At 40.7% G+C, this 20224-nt stretch overlaps 1 long non-coding RNA gene across 1 annotated transcript in view; it reads left to right on the top strand.

Annotated features, from left to right (window-relative positions):
• The first annotated feature begins 6643 nt into the window (after positions 1-6643).
• LOC138068821 (uncharacterized) overlaps positions 6644-20224 on the top strand; it is a 148902-nt gene continuing 135321 nt past the window's right edge. Inside the window, exon 1 of the long non-coding RNA XR_011143582.1 lies at positions 6644-6718. This is a non-coding gene — a long non-coding RNA (uncharacterized lncRNA). The remainder of the gene's footprint in view (positions 6719-20224) is intronic.

The raw sequence follows: 20224 nt of genomic DNA, 5'->3' as shown, positions 1-20224 counted from the left end.
AACTGGAATTTTTTAATGAAGTCTCTAATACCAAGTGGGCTGAAGATCATCTAAGGGAAGGAGAGGCAAACGAAGAAGAAAGGAAAGGGAAAAGAGGGATAGCCTGGAAGGCTGTTTCGCAGTGCCGTGTCTAGGGGCAGTTGGCGGAGGGGCGCGCCTCAGAACGGGTGTGATGAGTCTGGGTGCCTGAGCTAGCTAAAAGCAACCATTTTGTTACTGAGCTTGCTATACAATACTTGCTATTTCATAAACAGCATTAGCTGTGCGCCTAATAATTTGAAAATATCTCTCAAAGACTATGGGGACAATACAGTACAAATATGCAAAATTAGATACAAATCCGAATATTCACAAATATTAATACAGTCCTTTTAGAACAGTATTTCTGAAGGCAACATAAGGATATCAAACAAGACAGATAATAAAGGTGTTGCTGAATTAAATTTTAGTGTCTAGAGCTAGAAGGCGGTGAGCAATAGGTCAAGAACATGTATGTTGTAACCTGGACTCTCCCATTTATAAGTCAGTTAATGTCTTTTATCTTTAGAACTCAATTTTGCTCCCAGATTTTGTTTTCTTCCATACCACTGTCTACTAAATATATCATGGCATGACCATTAATACTAGTGATTATTTTTTTAGCAGGTTAATTTTGATGATTTTTATGATCCTCATCCTTACAACATTGCCAAACTAATTACAGTATTCGAAGGTAAATGCATTGCCTACTCCTTTGCTTAGCTGTCCGTTCCATACAGATTATTGGGAGTTTGGAAGTTCTGTAAAAGACTGGAAAAGTGCACAGTTTGTGCGTCACACAGACAGACACACACACACAGAGACACACACACACAGAGACACACACACACACACACACACACACGCACTTGCATTGGCAGTTGCGTACACTTGAAGGAGACAAGCCTGGGTTCTCAGGTTTACACATCCTTTGTGCAGGAAGACAGGTTTGTGCAGATGTGTATGGCTACATCAGCCAAAAGTGTCGATTCGGGGAACATTCTTTATACATGTAATTCATGCAATTTAACACTGTGGTGCATTTTGAAGGCCTCTTGAGGCCCTGCAATTTACCACTTGGGGAGCTGCTCTGTTGCTAACGTGGCTCCCATTAAAGTCTGAAGGCTCTGGTTCTCTACTTACATTTCGATTGTGACTCAATCCTTATTTCTACAACTCGCATTTCACTGTTTTCTTCTCTTCAATTTTTTTCCCATCCCAGTAGCCATCTGGTACTTTCTTCTGTCAGCCAAGTTTCTGTTCTTTACCTGGAGCCTTTCAGACAGAGACGCTAGAGGAGAGTGGATTAACAGTTGTTACTGGAAAACGAGTTTATTTCCAACTGGAAAAGCTGTGAAATATAACTATTCCCTGATATGTTATACATTTCTTCTTGGACACTCTTATTTCTATTTGAAGGCAAATACCTGGGAATAATTTTCCTTAGAGCTAAAAATCTGAGAGAAGTCCCTCAGCGTCTCTAAAATGAGTTGGCTGATTTACCTGCTCATATTATGCATGGGGTCTCAACAAAACAAATGCGTTCTTTAGCAGACAGGTATTTTGGACTAACCAGAGATGAGTCTTGTGATGGGAAACTTTCTTCTGGGTCAGATTTTGTCCAATTGAAAGAGATTTGTGGACATCTTACTATGCTTCCTTTTCCTTTTCGCTTTCTTTTTTTAACAAGCTCAGAAAGTTGTATTTGCCCTGCATCATCTTTGTCCCTTTTATTATAAAAAGGAGAAGTGCATAAATCACCTGCGAAGCAACCTATTCTCTGTTCTGTCCATGTTATATTGTAAGTGTCCAAAGAATAGAATATGCTTGTGTACTTTTAATTATTTCAAGAACTGAAATGTCTCGGCTAGTAGTAAAAGTGTCATGAAATTACTGTAAGGTTGCATGAGTTTTGGCCGTAAATCTTATTCACCTTGACTAGATCTCATACTTTAATTCACTGGGGTATAAAATACCATTTACACTAGTTCTTAGTTCACTTAATCATAATTAAATGACTTCAGAGAGCAATAATTCCTAAAGACTCTTTCTTTGATGTGACACAAATAGCAAACTGTGTTTGTAATGTGAAGGTGTTCTACTTCACTTTTACATTTACCCTAGCCTTATACAACATATAATGTTCTCTTTAGGTATAGACATATGCTCTTGTTACATGTACCATATGGGTCACAGATGTGGCTGACATGGCTACATGACATCTTTTTTAATTTCTCTCCACCATACCAAGACTGTGCTTAGACCTTTTCATGATGGTTTGAAAGGATTTTTGCTCAAGTTTTCTTTTTTTTTTTTTTTCCACCTGAATGATGACCCCGGGGGCTTCTTTTTTTTGCTATCAGGTTATATTGTGCTAATAAAAACCCTTGTGAGAGTAATATTTTGCTGCTGCTGAATTCATTGTCACCTAAAGCACAGCTTCACTGCAGTGTACTAGTAGCTCCTTTTTTGATTTTTGTGTATACCTAATACTTGAACTTGGCCTTGCTTTTCCTCTTCTGATTCTAGTCAAGGGGTCCTTTCTGGAAGCAGAAATGCCGTCTCCAGATACTCTATGAACTTCAAGAGCTTGAAATTCAATTCCAAGTTTTGCAACTGCATTTTGTTTTAAGTGCAAGTTAAGAAATACTTGTATCTTAAGAAGTACGTTTTGAAGTAGGGGTTTGTTGCTATTCCCTCTTTTTACAGTGTATACAGATTTACTGATCTGAAATGCTAATACTACATGTCAGCACATATCAGCTCACTTTGCCCACAAGTTCTGAAGCAGAATGGCACTATATTACTCTCATAGCATCTTCTACCCAAGCACAATAACCGGTGAATACTGACACCATGGTAACTAGTGTGGACCAAACTCAGGATTTCCATGTAAAGAACACAGACCTCCAGCCGTGAAAGAGACATTTAGGTATTATCTCAGTCAAAATATCTATCTGTCTGTCTCCCTATCTATTTAGCCACCTAACGGCTTAGTGGACTGTCAGTTTTGTTGTGTTGGGTTGGAGGAACAGAGGTTATCTGAACAATAGTGCTAGTTAGGAAGTGAACAAATATTAATTTCCAAGGCACTACATGTTACATGCTAAAGGCTCTCATAATTTATTAAAGGTCCTATTTCTTGTTGCCTCCAGTGGGAGCTGGATTAGTTCCAAGAGGAAACATGTATTTTATCCTACCAGAGTGGAATGAGATGCTATTTGTGTTCCTCCAGCAGCACCCAAAATACCCAAGGAGAGTGAATGCCCAAGTTAGGATAGATGTAAAAATGGAGAATTACTTGCTTGTGACTAATAATCAACAGTGGAAGGTGAATAGCCACAAAATGACGTATTTGTATTTCCAGTATTACTGGCAATTGATCCAACACTATCCCTGTTTTTTCTAGTGAGACCAGTGCTTAGCAAGACTGGTGGAAAACTATATGCTGCCATTACCTAAGCTATTTCTTTCTACTGTGAGAACACTGAGTAGCCTAATGTAATTATACGGGGACGGAGCTCATACAAAGCCAGAGAAGGCAGGGCAGGAGGAGCCATGGAGGGAGGAGCACCTGTCAGACTTAGAAATGGTCTTTTCTGCACCTTGAAGTTCTGTTGTGTGGCTTGCGAAAATCCTAAAGGCTTGCAAGTTTGCCCTTCTTGTAGAAGAAAAAATGCAGTTCACCCAGGATTTTTTTCATTAAACTTAAATATTTTATGCATAGAAAGTTTTCTTTCTTCTTTTCCAAAATGTGAAAGAACCTTGTTCTCGAGAATGTACCCATGAGATGTGCAGGTATGGCATTTCTTTTTCATGAAATGACCAGATCTGAAACCAATCACAGAAAGGAGATGGGTTAACATGGAATTGTCTCAAGATCTCTGACAACCACACAGTAAGTCTTGTTCCTTTCTCTGATGCAGGGGATCAGGGATGAGGCATGCTTGAGGATTTCCAGTTCAAATTTATTCTTTTTTCTGAAATGTCTTACTTCCTCCTATAGGATGAGTGTGTGAGGAACACACTTAAAATAAGTATTTTGGTTTCAACAAGTGTCTGTTCTTTTTGCATAATTAAAATGTTGCTATTTCTGAAATGCAAATCTCCATAATTTACCAGTCAGGTCATTTAATGAAACAAATATAACAACCTTTTATATCTCTTGCACCACATATTATTAATAAACCACATATTGTTAATAATATCACATCATCTACTTTCTCTGGAGACATCAGAAACCCAGAATCAGAGCTCTAGATGAATAACTGGGAATTCTATATATGTATATATATTACCATTATTTTCTTTCTTAATGGACACGTGTAAGCTACATTCAGATATTAAAAGTTTGTGGAAAATTATGTAAATATCTAATGTAAATGTCCATTAGTAGGCAAATGTCACAAGAACACATTTTTCTTTAGATAAATTTGCTGCACCTAGTTCAGATGTTTCACTACTCTTACTGAAAGCCAACAGAGTTTTCTGAAGGCACTTGGCAGTCTTTTAAAAATGAGCTCATATCCACACAGTTATTAGTCTCTCTTAACTTCACATACGACTTTACAGGACATCTCTAGCGGAGTACCTCATTCTTACTTCCCACACGTACTTATTGCCCATCTACGTGCAGCCACTGGGAAAAGCCGCAGTGGAGCTTAGGGGGACCCAGCTGCCTGGGTGACAGTGTACAATGAGTTCCCAAAGCACAGGGGTGGCTTCCTGCCACAAATGCTATCTTTGAGGTCAGGGCAATTCATTTTATTAAATTTGGAAAGTCTTCATTTCATCTTGGACCTTTTATTTGAATATGCATTCATTTAAATTTGAAAAGAAGTAGATTGCGATTCAAAGGAACTCCTTTGTTCAAAATATTTTGGAGAGGACAGTTCAACTTATGGACATTTTCAAAAGGTTTTGGCTTGGTTTTAATGGGAAATTTGCCCAAATTAATTTGCTCCCATGGTTTCCTTTTTTTGCTGAAACAGCAAAATGTTTTCTAACCCCTCCCCGCCCAAACTGGCTCTTCTGGATAAACCTTTTTCTGAAGCTCACTGATATTGCTGGAAATTAAACAAGCATAAATGATATTCATGCAGGAAGAAGCAATTTAGAAATGAGTTTGAACTGACATTCACCAGTGTCAGAAGATACAGTTTGGGTAATGGTACTAAATTTGCCTCTTTATTTTGCAGTCCAGAGAGACTGGAAGCTGTGACTGGAACCACCTCTGGCCTGAACCTCTTGAAGATAGTTTCTCCGTCAACCCATATAACATGTCCAAGGTCCTCCTTGATTCTCCACAACTCTTAAGGAATTGCTTTAGATTACAGCATTGCACCTTTTATCAAGCTTCTTTTGTAGAAGATTACGCAAAAGCAAATAGACCTATTTCTGCAGAATAATCTTTATTAAGGGTCATGGCCTTTCTTCCTCCTCCTGAAACCCTAGAAGAGCCGTAGGCTCTGTATCCCCTCCAGACATTAAGGGGTACATTTCAAAGCAGTGAATGCGGGAGGTGTACCCACAAATCTTTTTAACAAATAACAGGATTTATTTTTTGACTTGACCCTCTTGAGCATGACTTTGAAAACTTACCCCAGAACTTATCTGAAAAGTCTTCAGTCACCACTCTCTGGGACAGAGAATTTATGGCAAGCAGGGTTTGGGCTTTGCTTAACCTTATCTGTACGGCTGGAAGGAGAGCAAAAGGTAATTAATTGTCTTATGGCTGTTTAGCTTCCCTGGGACAACTGCTGCCTAAGCTGACCATGGCAGGACACTGTTAGGCTGCAGCCTGCTTACCTCTGTATCAGAAAGGCATTGCAGCAAGACTACATGCGTCAAAAGTCTCAGTTCCCAGGCCTGTTGCTAGCCCATAACAGCTGGACACATCATGCTGTTAAACTGGCATTTCATACTGTCTGCTCCTTCTACACCAGCTTTTTACAGCAATCTGGAATGCACTTGTTGAAGAGATTATTTTTCTACACCCCATTAAGGTCCCGACAACTGAATTCCAGCTTTAGACAATGGGCATTGTGAGTGGAGGAAAGAAAGAAAGAAGAGTTAAGGAAAGGAGTGTAATCTTTAGAGTGATGGTTACGTGAAAGATGATGTACAGAAAGGGCTGTGATGGTAGTTTGTAGGAGGTTATCAAGATGGGACATAGCTTGAAGTACGGGCCATAAAGATTAATGTTGAGTATTGAAAGGGAAGATTAAAAAAGCAATCCCTAGGTCCATTCCTGGTTTTTCCTGTCTTAGGAGTCACTGATAAGAGGAACAGCCACAAAAGAACAACTTGAAATGGCCCTGGTGTATCTGCTCGCTAGACATGCCTGAACTCAAATGGGTCGGGAGTAACCCTTCCCTCTGAGGGGTCCACAAAGTCCATGGCAGACTTCTTGCTGCTCTTCGATGCTGTCAGAGTTAAACCCAGGCATTTGGCAAGTCTTGTAGAGAGGAATTTTGTGAGCTTGGCATAGCACCGGAACAGATTAAACATATGCTGGAGGTGGAAGATGTTTCTTGCTTCCAAGACAGGCGCTGTAGAAAGGCAGCAGAGACCTAGTCTGACCACTTGCTAAGGTGCTTCCAGGCTATTTAAGCCCCAGGAGGTTCTGAACAGGAAGGAACTGGTGCTGAGCTGGAAGCACGCTGAGGAAATAAAAAAGCAACTAGATGAATTAGATGAGGTAAGTCATATAGTTATATAACTGGATGTAGTTAGAGATAATTTTAGCAGGTCTGTTTTTGGCTGTGCAAACCAGACTCCAAATCTCCAATATCGTAGCACAGTTCTTTAGTCTAAATATCACTGTCTACTCGGAATAAATCGGGGAAAAAGTTTGATTATCCCTTAAGGAGTAAAGTTTTTCTTCTTAAACTGAAAAAACAATCACATCTACTCCTAGATGTAGCTGTAGATACGCTATTTCTTTAATATTGTGTTGCTCCTGATACATGACCTCCAGAAGGTATATTCCATCTGGATGCATGATTCATTCAGATGAATTACTAAACCAATCCTGGGATCTGTAGTAGAAAAGCAAGCAATTAACCTTTCCTAATAAGAGCCAGAAGCAGGCTTTGAGGAAGTTAAAATGAAGCAGGTAGCTGGTGTTCGGTTTCCAGAGCAAGTTTTAATACCAGCAGATGGTGCTAAAATGTCCATTAAAAAAAAAAAAATCGCAAATTTCCTTAAAATCATAAACTGTCAGGGAAAGATAAATTGAGATACTTTAGCTAATTGCTGTGGAAAGTTGAATCTAGGGTGATGTTAGTCATCTTTTTTATTTAGACTAGCATAACGCTCATGAAGAAGTATATAGCCCTTATTTTCTAGTTTGCTTTCAAGATGGACCAGTTTTCCTTGAGTCGGGCCTTTACCTTGAATAAGGCAATTCAGATATTTCAGGAATTTTCATTCATATTCAAACTGAGGTTTAAAAACTTTGTTGTAGAGTTTTACTGATAATTAAAGGAAAGATTTAAGTGTTAGACTCATTTTCCTCGTGAATCCATTCTTGAAACAACTGGAAATTGTTTTTCTAAGGATATTGCTCTATGGTTTTGTTAGTACCTAAAAAGAAGCTACGTTATTTTTTAACCTAGAGAAACCCCGAATACCTCACAAGGAATAACTTAGAAATATATCGTAGAGGAGACGCGTGGGTAACTCGGGAAGTTTGGCACAGGAACGCAGATGCTTTCAGTTCTAGTTCAGCTGGGTGCATTGATCCAAAGTTGATAAGGTCTGAAGGCTGCCAGTCACCAAGAAGCGTGCTAGGAGGGTTTCATGGGACAAGCTGTGGCCATCGCGGGCAGTCCACATCCATCACAACACATGGAAACCCTCTTCGCAGCCTCTGCAAAGAAGGTACGGCTAGGTGAGCCACTAAAATGGATGTGGTCTTTTGCTCTTGGAGCAAATCAACTGTGCCGGATATATTTGCCTGTGCGCAGTAGCGAAGAGACAGATGTGCGTGCAGGGTTAGCCCATGGGCAGGGTAAGCGATCTTGGAACTAGCTAGAGTGAGAAATGTCGCTAAATACCCAACAGTTCAGACACTTTTATTTGGATCACTGTTTGGGTCTAATTGCCCCCAGGTATGACTGTGTGAATTATGTGATAAGTGTTTGAGACATGTGTTTTCATAATAATGGTATTTCAGGGCCAGAGCTGGGCGAATTTCTTTAAGTGGTGTAAAGAAATTAGTCTGAAATTTCTGACCACTAGTGCTACAGTAGAGCCCCAAAGCAGCAGACAAGCAATCAAAATGTGATGTTCTATTTTAAAAGGTACAGTCCTGGAAGATTTGGGGGTTAAGGACGCTGCAGCAAATTTGGCTTAGTTTTTAAAGACCCTGACTTCATAAACTGTGACTATTTCATGTCACATCACAGGATGAGGCAACACATCAATACTGTAACTCTGGGGAATCTGTGAACCTGATCCTGCAAAATTAAACTATCCTTTCTAAGCATCTGAAAGTTATTCCCAAAAGGATAGTTAATCTAAAAATTCTCTCTAGCAGAATAATTTTATCCAATGTATCCAAGGTGGTGAGCCACATCCTGACATCTCTTCCATTTTCTTGTGACTCTTTTGCCTAAATAAGGACTGAGAAATGTGTGCAGAATTTATCCCAGTCAAAATAGTTTAATACAACTTCCACATTAACTAATTAATTGCAAGAGCACTTGGGACTGTGTACGTATAGCTCAGTGCTACTCACTTCAGAAAATACTCCTGCACAAGAATCATCCAGGTGACTGAGTAATGCAAGGTGTAGGTATCCACAATGACTTATTATAATATCCTGTTTAATTATTTTTTGGCAATGATGGTGTATAATTATTTACTGACCTATTCAATTGGTCACTGAAACACTGTGAGATTCAGATTCTAAGAGGCACTGTCATTTCGATAATTAGAGGCTCTGTCTTATGAGAATGTGTGCTTGTTAAGTTGTAATTTGGTTAAAAAAATAATTAAAGACAGAGGTTATTTAGGAAGGAAGGCTTAAGACCAAGATTATATTCAAAGGAAATTAAAGACAGGAAGCCCCAGGGTATTACAGCCCTGCCATGCAGCTCCTATTAAAGAAAATGAAGTCTTACAAGCAGCACAAACAGTGATGTCTGGCATAAGGCTGCCCAACGCTTTCTATTATAAGACCCTGTTTTCTATTGCTTATGACTTTGCCAAACTTAAACCATTTGGGCCAAAATTTTCCATGCTGTCTGCCTTGGGCAAATATTTTGGAAAGTTTAATCTAAAATGCTTCACCCATTTCTCCAACTGGGGTTAGGGAAAAAAAAGACGTTGTTTTGTCCATATTTACAAAATATCTGTATAGACGTGTGTGTGTGTATGCATGTATATTATGTATGTATAAATAAGAGCTCTAACTGTTGTCTTTTCAAGAAGTGTTAGCGTTTCCATATTCTGCAGTGAGAACTTGAAATTTGGCCAAAGTTTTTAAATCTGGAAAAGGGCAATTTTAACATGCTCAATGGACAGTCTTTCCAATTTGCCGACTATGTTTTTGGGAGATGCCCTCTGAGAGCCCTGGTGTGGAAACAGCACACAGGCAATCCAGGTGGCAGAGAGGCTGAGCAGGGGCTGAAGAGGACCTTGCATGCAATTGCATCCCCTGGTTGCACCGTGGCTGCTGTAAATCTGCACAGAAGATCGGAAACCGGGTATGACTGATTCGCCTGAGCTCTCTGTCTTTCTCTTGTTAGTGCTCAGGGAGTGGAGAAGAGAAGGAGGAATCTGCCTCCCTGTTATGCGAAAAGTAAAGGACAGCAGGTGAGGGGAAGAGTGGCAGGGCAATAGGATGGGGTGGCAGGAAAGAAAAAGAACCTGTGAAGGAAGGAGAATAGAAACACAGAAAAAGAAAACAAGTAGTGAATGGCTGGAAATGGGTCTCTGGAGAGAAGGTAGAGACAGGAACAGCAGCGCTTACAACCACTAGACCTCTGTGCTTGAAATCTTTAGTCCCGAGTTTTTCTTTTCTATTGGGAAGTCTCTAGAAACACCAAAGACACGGTTTGTTTCTCCATCTCCTTCTAGCGGCCAAAGATAACTCGGGGGATAAAAGCCTGCTGCGGCTAAGTGAATCGGACGCGTTGGGCGTCTGCAGCAGGTTGACCACCTGGTGGGGGGGAAATTCTACCTGGAAACATTTGATTTTCAGTATTAGCATTTTAAAGGATTTAGACACGTGAATAAATATCGCTCCACCCCCTGCAAACTATTAAAATAACGTTAACATTATGAAGTCAAAGGTCTTAGGAGGGTTACTTAAGAACCTAAACATTATTGTAATAGCTAGCGGGGTATTATTGTTCACTTTCGGCCATACACAGCTTTTGCCATGTGCCCCTTCTGCATTACACGCTGCTCTCTTCCTTCTCTTCTCATTACTGTCCTCCTCAGTGAATTTCTTAGTATCTGTGTTACTCTCCTTCCCTCAAATACTTGCCCTTATTCTGTGCAGTCCTTTTTCTTTTCTCTGTTTAGATCATCACCCCCAAATCCTAGTCCTACGTTTGCACCTTCTTTTGCGTTCTCCTTTCCTTTCGTTGCTGTGAACTACCACAACGTTATCCCACTGCCAAAGGCTACAACCTCCTTTCCTTTTTGACTTATCCTTCTCTTCTCTAGACCCACGTAGGCTGTCTATGGGCAATTTTTTCTGCTGCTTCCAGCAGGGCATGTAGAGAACTTCCCCTTTGCATATACACACGGACTCATCCATGCAAAGGCTTTCTGTGCTCCTCTCAGCTCACATTTTACCAGAGCAGTTTCCTCTCTGGCCTTTCTTTCTGCAACCTCGCCCTTGCTGAGTCCGTTCAACACTCTGCTATTTAGATCATTTTCCTGGCCCTTCATCCTAGCTGTGTCACAGGTTCCACTGGCTTGTTCTTATCTCTTCCAGTTTCACCCTGTCCTACCTCTCAGATGGTTTTGCATCATCATTTACAGCTGTCTCTGCCTGCCAGCAATGCAAGTTTTTGCCACCTGATAGTCTGCTCCTGCATCCGCTTTCGCGCTTTCTCTCATGTTGTCTTTTGCGTATGAAGCCTGTAAAGCTAACAGTTTATCCTTATCTGGAGCTTTTCTTAAGACTGGCTTGTATCAGGATCCTTACTGAACATGCTGCATGATTGGGAAGTGGCACAACAAACTATATAAGCAGCTATGCTCAGATTACCGCTCTCTTGTCTTTCCATTTGTACCACCCCAACTCACCTTTTTTTTTCTTTATCCATCTGTTTCCTGAAAAAATTATAACATATGATGACCTGCATTTTCTACTACATTTGTATAGCACCTTGCACAGCAAATCTTTCTCCAGTCCTTGGCTGGCCTCAGGCAGCAGCATAATACAAATAACATTAAAAATAACTCATACAACTTTGAAAAAATCCAATAGTTCAGACATTTGCATTCTGAAAACTGAATCTTTTAAGTGCCAGTTTGTTTCATCACAGTGGGGTTATCAAAGCAGTAGCACACACTCATCTTTGCGTAACTAAAATATCCTACGTTATTGTTGAGCACTGAAATATTTTTCGACATTTTTTTCTTTAATCTTACATTCTGTGTTTTGTCTTTGCAACAATACTTTTTGCTATGGTAACAACTTTTTTATTGGAATCCAGAGCACGAACGTGTAATGCTGCATTGGCCCTATTACTCCTGAGAGAAATTAACTTTAGGAAGAGTTTTTTTGGCCAAACTTTCAAGGAGAAAAAAAAGTGTAAAAATCTGCATTAATTGAAGAGGAAAAAAGATTTTACTTCTAAGCGATATTTCCCATTATTATATGCCATTGTCTTTTTAGTTACAGCCTTAGTTTTGAAGCTATTACTCTTTTTTTTTTTAAAAAAAAAGAAGGGTGGGGAATGTTATTTTGCTCACACTATTTTGTTCTCATCATTCACATCAGAGTAAATGGTTTCTTTCTTGAGTCAAACGAGCAACAGCTGGATCTTCCTGTACCCCCTCCCATTCTTCCAGTTGAGGATCAGCATCAGCTGTGACTTTGTGCAGAGGCACAGTGTGGGATCAAGACTGTAATTTAGCATCCCATTCAGTTGATATCGATATGTAATAATAATTAGGAGCTCCGGGGTCCATCAGCACATGTATGGGCCTGGAATTTCAGTTGTATTTGGATGTATAATAAGTCTAAACTCTCTGGTGTGTAATAAACCTGCAAGCCAAGAAAAGCCAGAGGCGAGAACTTTGTCTGGAGGTGCTGTAGGACTTCCCTGGAGGTCCTTCAAACAGTGAATCATCTACGTTGAAGTGTTTGCAGCTGAGTTCCAAGCTCAGGCTTGACTGCAGAAAGAGAAAGAAGCAAGTTACATGCAAACTGGGCTATTGAATTGGCTGTTTGGGGTGCCTAGCACTTGATAGACTTTTTCTAATATCAGGATAACAGTCGGTAACAAGTGCAACAGTGTCTAACTGGTCCTAATTCTGCAGGATGCTGAGGAATTTTTAGGATAATCCAAGCATTCTGTTTTTGCTAAAGTCAGTGGGACTGCCTGTCTGGGGACAGGTTGAAAAGATAACACTGTCAGCCTGGCATCAGTCTAACTAATGTTTTTTTCCAGAGAGAGGCTCTTGCATTTTGTAAATAAGCATAGTTTAAATAGGCGTGCTCTCCGATAACTCGGAGCAAAAAGAGAGTTGTAGATATTGCTCCTGTTAAAGCTTTCTGTTGTTTTTTGGCTACGTAGCTGTTGTGCCTTTGTAGTTCAGGTAAGGTTTGAACTTTATTAAGGATGGAGGGTTTTATCAATCCAATTCAGTGTATTCTTTTTCCTTATCTCTGAACTAGCACTTACCTGATCTTTTAGTGCCAGTTTTGCCTTTCAGATATCTCTGGTTTTCCCTACCTATCAATACAAATAATGCAGAAAGAGGCTAAAACTGTTGTTGTTCACTCAGGCAAAACTCCACAGATGTCAGTGGGCTCAGATCTCATTCACAAAAGTGCCGCTATGATACAAAAAAAGTGCTTCTTAAAAATATGCCTTGAGTTTTAGTTGGTTGTTAGAGGAGTATAAGCAGGTGTTGGCTGTTAGCACTGTAAATGTAGATGGAAATAGGTTGTGCTGTGCTCCAAGTAAAAATGTGAGAGAGCTTTTCATATGTTTGATGGAGATTCAAAAGTTAGAAAATCTGTAAAGACCTTAGCAGTCCTTCAGGATGAAAGTGTCATATAAGTGTAATATATAGTTTTAATATAAAGGGTGAGGAAAAAGTAATTTCATTGTGATTAAAAAATGCCTCTTGGCTCTTTTGAATTCCAAAAATTTTCCAAACTTAAGAATTGAAAGAGTAGCTGTGCAAGATCATCTGAGTCGAACAATATTATTCTAAACTTATTCTCAACTTTCTTCTCAGTGGTTTTCTTGAAGTTGGTTGGACAGCTGTTTGCTGGACTGCATCTAAGACTGTGCAAGGGGCTGCAACTGAAAATATGTCTTATGTCTTCCTCTGCTCTTTGGAAACTTTCTAATGGCAGAAATATTTTACAAAAGTTTGAGGACTAACTTAGAACTGATTTTTACTTATTTCTACACTTGAGGATAAGGAGCTTTTTAAATTCTATTGATTTTGCAAAATTGTTACAAAGCCAACAGGGAAAATTTCCAAAACTTGAGTAAAACGTTCCAAATTGAACATGTTGCCTCTCCCAACTCCCAGTTTGGAACCTGTTAATCATTTTTACTTCTCTATGGGTCAGAAATTGGGATTTTTGACATGCTCACGGTTTTTCAGCCTGCTTGTCGCATGGGGGCAGAAACACCTTTCAGTCACTGGTGTAAGCCTTCCCTTCTGAACTTCCTTTTCAGGATTTTGTTCTTACATCAGCAGGGTCCAGCCCAACCAGCTTTCCTTGCTGGCCTTCCCCCCCACCCCCCGTGCCCCAAATTCAGAACTTCAGATTAATCATTTCATAAGCGTATCTAATTCCCCTGCGTGTTCCTGAGCAACGTTTCGGTTTTGAATGAGACTTCCGATTCCCCTGAGAAAGTGCGACCTCCTTTTCCTCCCTATAGCAGAGGGCTGTGGAGGAATGACAGGGACAGCATCTTAAGTGTGCAGAAACTGGCAGGCAGGAAGGAGTATCCTGGATCATCATTTATTGTTGATGCTGTACTTGTTCTGCCTCTGTCTTGAACACAGGTGAGCAAATGGGAAGTGTGTGGTGTCTTCTGTACTTCCATAGCTTCACATACCTTGTTCACATATCTTCATGCTAATGTAAGTGGCTAGTAAGATCCCACTCAGCCTAATATGTTGTGTAGCTGAAAAACTTTTCCTCAAAAAGCAGGCTGATGTTAGAAAGCAGGATTCGGATCTGTGTCATGAACTTATTTTAGGTTTGAAAACAGGTGTTCAGACACGTCAGTTCTCAGATATCCTAGTGCTGCAATGTTGCAGAAAGCTGAGGCCGTTCAGAGTCGCCAAGAAAACTGATTCTTAATTAGGCCTGACAGGCCCTACTGAAGTTAATATAGATTGTACAGTGAGCAAAAGCAGTCCGTAATAGGGAGAAAATATCTTGGAAAGAAATAATAATAATAATCCACTTTGGTAGTGGATCAGCTCAGAACAGTATACGTGCCGTCCATCTAATCCTATCTGAAGTGACATGTTACTGGGCCCACGCTTCTTTCAGCTTGAGAGAAAAAGGAAGTCTGTCTTGGGGTGGGGTGAGGGCACTGGCCACTAAAGATGCCCTCTGGAGTTACACGGAGATTTCCGGATAGCTCTGTCTCATTGCCACTTCCCTGCCTTCCAGTGGGGCTCACAGAGGTTTGAAGCGAATCCCGTGATGGGAAACTCCTTCTCACAGAAGGTAGTGACTAGAACTTCCCCTCTGCCAAGCACCGTTTTTCAGTTGCTGCAACGAACACCTGCAACCCGGCCTTTCAGGGAATGGTCTGCCGTGAGTTAAGTGTCAACACTCGCTCTGCACAGTGACCAAAAATCGCTATTCTGTTTTGAGATCTGCTGTTTGGCCATAAAGCAGACTTTGGGTGAACGTGCAGCTGATCATCTGGGCATAGCTGGGGTGTCTGGCTAAGGTCATCTTTGTGCTCTATTGCCCAGAAAAAGAAGGAAGAGATATTTATCAAATAAATTGTGCATAATTGTATGAAGGAGTGTATGATATTTAGAGGTTTGTTGTAAATGGGCTGATTGAAGCAGTAGTGCTGAAGATACCTCTCTTCCAGCCATGCTGTGATGTTAAAACAGGTGGGATGGGATTGTATCATCATTTGATGTGAATGCCAACCAGGGCTTAGAGGACAAGTGATCCTTCACAGATTCAGAGATAGTCTTTCTGCTCAAGCCCCTTTGATCTAGTGGTCATGGTGAGCGACAACTTCCCCAAATAAGACTTATCTACGTGTGGAGAAGGGACTATTAAAGGAATAATCTTTCATTTCCACTTGAAGAAAGGAATTTCACAAATGCAAAAAAAGTATGCGTAAATGAATGTGTGCTAATGGGAACTGTCATCAAGGGAATTTTGCGCAGGCAATTCCTGAAGGGATGCAAGATATGCACTATGGATGATTAAGACTGCCCAGCCCTGGAAGTAAAATAAAGCACCCAGAATAGAAAATATACGTTTAACAGACTAGCGTGGAAAAAGCCTCAGCGTCATGTATGAGAGAATGGATATGCTTCTTTCTTTTGAGATATATGGATAATCTGTATCTCTCTGAAATGATATCCAGCTGCCATATTAAAATATGTCTAAGCAGACAATGCTACAACTTTAAGCTGATGCTAGATGATAGAAATACTGGTTGTTTAATATTTAAAGAAAAAGGGAGGGGAAGTTGGTAGTCCGCTGAGATTTATACTAGTCTTTCACCTCTACTGGGCCTGGTTTCTCTTCCTTTATTGATTTTCATACAAGCCACATCGGATGATTGTCTGAATACTTTAGACACCTCTGCTAGGCACTAAAGTAAAAGACAGCAAAGAGCAGTTAATATGTGGCAAAGGAATCAGGTGGGACAAGGACCTTTGGAAACGTCCTAATGGGTGTGAGTTCAATAGTCTCATTCTTCAGTTCTTATTCACCTCGGTGATAAAAAGAGTGCTCCTTTTAAATGAGGCCCGGGGCAGAAACTTCAGCAGATGCTGTGGGCTGGACGTGCCGTGTGTTGGCAGACCACCCGTGATTCGAACGGCGTGCGGGTACTGAAGGTCAGGAGTGGAATGTGTTTGTGGAAGGGTATGAGTGCTCGGTACTACATAGCATTACTTACCCAGCCCATCACGGGAAGTTGCGAGATTAGTTAAAGCCTTTAGAGGTCTTGAGGATGTGCTTCAGGTGGAGACTGTGGCTCACGAGCGCAGCTATCTGCCAGAAGGATGTATGGCACTAAGAAGTGAGTCCTGGGCCACTGAAGTCAGTGGACCTGAACTCTGGTGGATGCTGCATGAAATCTTAGGTCAAACCCAGCCTAGTGTAAGTGGCTCACTTGCTCCCCTTCACCATAAATACACCCATCCTTCAGTAACAGCAAATTTCAAAGAGTAAACTACAGTTTTAACAACGCCTGCTAGACCAAGGAATTGAGAAAATTTTGCTGTTACAAGCATGAGGCCTGGAGTGGGGGTGTCTATGACAAGAAAAGGCTCCTGCTCATGACTATGAAAATATGTATTTTGCAGTTTCAGCTCCTGAGTGCAGTAGCTCTGACTACTTATGCCATTAACATAGCAGTCATACTTTTTAAATTTAAAGAATCTTCTACATGAATGTAAGATTGTCTATTTCTCATAGTTGTGGAATTTACATGTTGCAATTACTTGAGAAAATGGGACCAATTACAAGTATTTAGCAGCCCCAGTTCATAAGTTTCCTTCTTTTGTATTTTTTCTCCATCCTAATTTTATTTAATTATAACTTTTTTTTTTTGAGTTGTGCTGTAATTACCTACTCCTGCATGTAACGTAGAGGGATGATGAGAGACATGTGATTGTAAAATTTAGACTACTGTGTGGCTGAGATTTATGGCTTCCTCTCTCAGCACTAGCATGAATAGATACTAAGTTTTCTTAAGCTGAAACATAGCTGGAGGGTTCCTGGTTTAAAAAAAAAAAAAATACTTCTGAATAACAAACAGAAAACAAGGGCAGATAAGATTTTCAGTCACCTGCTCTGGTTTTTAAATTCATCTATTGAGTCTCTATATGGTTCAGAATTGGTCAAGTGCATTTTTTGCCTTTCCCTGAAATACCTGCATTTGACTTCCGACAGAAATAAAATAGTAGAATAAATGGATTCTGTCCTTTCTCATTATGTCATTTTCTGTTTCCTCCAGTGTAAAATCCATAGCAAAGATGTTTCAAATACTTCCTGAGAAGTGCCTTGCAGCATAAGTTTTTTCCATCTGCTTTTGGAAAATCAGAATGTTTTATAATTATACAATCAGCTTACCGAAGGTACTCACTTTCTCTTAATCCGTTTTGTGCTGTTAGAGGTGTCATCTGAGAAAGGCGGAGAAAAAGTTATAATTAAAGCTCACTTTTCTGTTGCTAATCGAAAGAGATAACTCAACAGACTTGTGTTTGGAAGAACCATGTTAGAATTTCTCCCCAGATACCCACGTGCTCTTAACTCATGCTGGAATATACACCTTAAATATTCAGCAATAGAAGCCCTTGCGAACTGTGGCGTAACTCTGGTTTATGGTATAAAGTCTTCCCTGGTTTCTCTAAGCTGGTGTTCCACCTAGGAGAAGACACATTTGAAATAAATTTGTAAGGGTCTGGTTAAAATAAAATGAATAATCAACTAATATCTGAAGTGATAGGTATAAAGATATTTCAGGTGGAGATAGACTTTAGGGACTTTTACTACGTATCACATCCTTTTCCATTTTTAATTGCTATGATGGTTTGAAGTTAGGAAGGAATGAATAAATAGCAAAAAAATTCAGCTGAACTGGGGAAAAAAAAAACCCACAAAGGAGCTCATTTGAGACTCGTCAAAAATCATCGTTAGCGTTGCCGTGGTCTGCTGTCTATGCTCTTGCGCGTACCGGCTTAGCTTCGGGATACACACGTTGAAGTTGTGAGCACGGCAGTCGAAGTCGGAGCAGGGGACCGGGCGAGTCGGGCCGGCGGCTCGGCGCAGTCCAGCAGGGTGCACTGCACCAACATTGGTAAAATCCCACTAGTGAAGCGCCTGGGTAAGCGCCGGCCCTTCCCGAGGGGCTCTGACTAAGAGCGCAGCTGCACGACGAACGTGCTTACAGTAGGGCACTGGCAGGTTAAGAAAACACTGACTTATGTCTGAAAACGGTTCTAGGGTCAACTGCTACCAAGACGTGAAAAACTCGATCTGCAGGAGAAGTGGCTGTGTCTGAGGGAAAATCCTGCGGTGCGATGCCAGGGGTTCTGTGAATTATTAGGTCTGCAGTATGTAAACAATATGTTTTAACTTAGTTTCTGTGTGTACGGCTCGCTCCTGGGAGAAGCCGTGGCTCCCACTGGCGTCAGGGGATGCTACAAGTGCGCAGAGCCTCCGTGGTGGCTAGGGCTTGTTAAGTGCTGGGCTCAAAGAACTGTCAGTTCTGGGTTAACCCTTGAAAAGCCAAAATGTTCCTGAAAAAGTTCCCCTCCTAGATCTTCAAGGGTGTGTAAGTACAGGCATTTTACTTAGGTGTAATCGCTCTCCGCCTCACTCCAGAAGGGTGTGCCCATGCAGAGAAGCCGTTGCTCGCGTGCCGTGCACACGTGTGCAGGGTTCGATCCTGTGTTGCGTTGGATCGCGTGTGTATTTGTGGACTCTGTGCTCGTCTAGGAGGCTGTATCAACAAACAACAAATTCTTATGTTGCACACAGAAAAGTTCTGATATGGAAGCAAAAAAACTTCACTTTAGATGATTAGATTGGACCGGGCCCCTGTGCTTTCATGTTGGCAGCCTATACTAAAGAAAATGACGGGTCTTTGGTTTTAAGAAAGGACAGGTGACCTCTTCATGGAGCTCATGAAATTGATACTTGGCCTCTTGGCATGAAAGCTGTGTTCAAGGCAAGAGGGCATGCCTGTCCTTTCAGATCCTAGCTTGGACAGACATGTCTAGACAGACACATCCTAACCTGGACATGTGGAGAACTCTTGTATGCATGGCAACTTTAGATTTTAGCAAACACATTTTATTTTCATAGACCTTATTTTATTATAGAACATTCTGAGGAACTATGTTGCTGTTTTGTCAGGAGAAACAGGGTGGTTGACATAAAATAGCTGAGGAGCAAACATAATGGAAAAAAGACAGAGAGGGTCTCACAAGCCTGCCTTGCCTTACACATTTTGCTCTGTATACGTGCCAGTGTAATACTGAAGTAACGAAGCAGGCTTTTTTTGCCATGCTTTGCAAGCCGTATCAACACAGTTAGGGTAGGGAATCAAACCATCTCCCATCTCCACTGAAAAAGCAGGGCCCTAAACGCTTCCGTTGCCTCAGAGGCAGGGACAGAACTGCACAAAGAGTTTCACAGACTTCTAAGGATACTTGTTGAATCCTTCTCTTCTGTAGTGCAAAAGGAGCAGCTGAGCTTCCTCCCCCTCATTCCACCGCTGGATCAATGTCCAAAGGCCCTACCTTTCTTAGGACATTTGAAGCCATTCTGGATAGATTCTTTACGTTCTGGGCCAAAGCAGAGCCTGTTTAGAAACTATTAATTCTTGGCTGAGCATCAGTGCCGTTGCTCTTTCTTCTGTTTTTTTCTTAAATTTCAATTAATTAAGAAGCCTGATATTATATTTCTATATTTGCCTGAACTACTTTTACAAGCTGTTGATTTGCCTGCATTACACATGAGCTATAAAAAGGCTCTTTGTGGTGAAGTCTGCTCAGGACCAGCGTGCCTATTTATGCAGTTTATTTAGTTATTTTTTCTCAAATATCTAGGGTTCCAATCAATAAAATAAACACAAGAATATAAGTTAAGGTGGAGGAGGGCAATTCTGCTGGTATAGCTCAAAGCTGATAATACAATTTTTAATAATTGATGTTCAGACCTGACCACTACTGCTGGTTATTTTTCTTCCTCAGCTGCATTTGTGGAGGCATAAAGGCAGCAGAGAATTTGATGATTCCGAGGGCAGGCTATACCTAAAATTTGCTG

Source organism: Struthio camelus, chromosome 11 (genome assembly GCF_040807025.1).
Source record: "Struthio camelus isolate bStrCam1 chromosome 11, bStrCam1.hap1, whole genome shotgun sequence".
In the NCBI taxonomy this organism is placed as follows: Eukaryota; Metazoa; Chordata; class Aves; order Struthioniformes; family Struthionidae; genus Struthio; species Struthio camelus.
Note: the sequence above shows the minus strand (reverse complement) of the source record. Positions and strands in the feature narration are given on the sequence as shown.